This window comes from Octopus bimaculoides, chromosome 20, assembly GCF_001194135.2.
Source record: "Octopus bimaculoides isolate UCB-OBI-ISO-001 chromosome 20, ASM119413v2, whole genome shotgun sequence".
NCBI classification, from domain to species: Eukaryota; Metazoa; Mollusca; class Cephalopoda; order Octopoda; family Octopodidae; genus Octopus; species Octopus bimaculoides.
In genome coordinates, this window is record NC_069000.1 from 33990563 (window position 1) to 33992493 (window position 1931).

Consider the following 1931-nt stretch of genomic DNA (forward strand, 5'->3'; position numbering starts at 1 on the left):
TTTTTTTTTTTTTTTTTTTTGCCTTATCGTATGAATTCCCGTGTATGGAACAGAAATTCACATAAATTTTCTTTGAAAATAAAAAAAAAATAAAAAGTTATGAGGAGTTATATGGGGTGCTTAAACCAGATTTCAGCCCTCGTTTCAATCGATACTAAAACAGGATTTAACTTCGTAATGTCTCTTTCCTTTAAATGGTAAAACTAATTAACAGTAAACCTCACTAGACTACTTTCGTTTTAAAATTCCAAACCGCCAGTGACGTACACCTGATTATCTCCCTTCATTTGTGTGTCGTATTTCTCGCCGTAGAAATTAAGTAAGCGACGGAGGGAAAGAAAGAATTATTTGGTATATAATGAAATTTTGTTGGATTATTTTAAATATCTTCAAAGTACCAGAATTTTTTTTTAATTTTCGATTTTAAAAAATCTATTTGGTTTCCTTCCGGTAGTTGACGCCAGTATTTTGGTGCCGTCGTAGTTGTCAGTGATGGTGTTGTGTTGGTGGGGATGGTATTTGTCTTATCGCTATCGTTGTCGTGGTGATGACTTGGTGTCGCAGGTAATAGTGGTAATGTTATTTATTGTTAATGGTTGGGGTGGTTGTAATAACCTGAGACCTGTGGTACTTACCTATGATCAGCGAAATTTTAACTATCTTTTAACCCAGATTATTGTGCCAAAATGTATTGCTTATTTATTTACATTTGTTTTGAATTAATTATACAAAGAATAAGTCCTGGGGTCGATTTGCTCGACTAAAGGCGGTGCTCCAGCATGGCCACAGTCAAATGACTGAAACAAGTAAAAGAGTAGAAAAGAGTAAATGAGTATTGTTTTGCAGCTTTGAGATTTCAAAGATGTGATTGTTTATTTTTAGAATGACATTGTTGGGCAGGTGTGAGAGGCCAGATCTAGTCAGTTTAAACATTAAACAGGTAGAATATTTAGACTGGATACAGCCAATTTAAATGTTAAACGGTTAAGATACATCTAGGACTACAGTTATCTCACATGGCTTTTTTTTTTTTTTTCAGAATGTAGGGAAAGATTTCTGTTTTCACTAGTAGTCTAGAAAGGGTTACAGTCATCCATCACCTGCTTTTTTTAATCTTTTCCACTGATGTAGCTTTCACACATGCCAACACACACACACACACACACACACACACACACTTATATTCACATTTGCAGTTTCAGTCATTGGACTGCAGCCATGCTGAAGCACTGCCTTGAATGGTTCTAGTTCAACAATCAACCCCAGTACTCATGTATTTTTTAAGTCTGGTACTTATTCTGTCAGCCTTTTTTGCCAAACTACTCAGTTATAGGAACATAGACAAACCAACACCAGTTGTTAAGCAGTGGAGGTGTGACAAACACAAAGACATGCATACACACACATACACACACATGTACATGTATATATATATATATATATATATATATATAGTCGATTCAAACATATATATATGCGGCAGGCTTCCACACAGTTCTCATCAAATTCAGCCCAATGCTATAATAGAAGACACTTGCCCAATTTACCTTGCAGCAGGACTGAACCGAAAACCATGTGGTGCAAGGCAAAGCAACTGCACAACCATTTTTTCTCAAGAAAATGTACACTAATGCACACACATACATAAAGTGAAAAATGCCTGTACGCATTTATAGTGATGTATATACCTAAATGTATGAAGGACATAAAATCTAATTTTGTAACACTGCATTCACATGCATACATAAAGTGCATAAATACTCATGTAGCACTCTAGCTGTGATTACCTGATTCTTACCAATGTCAGTATAGCATTCATTTCCAAGTATATATATATATATTGATAGGAAGGACAACAAAAGAAAGAAAGAGACCTCGATATTATGTAAATAGAGGAATTTATCTGTAAAAATATGTGACACTTATTTGGT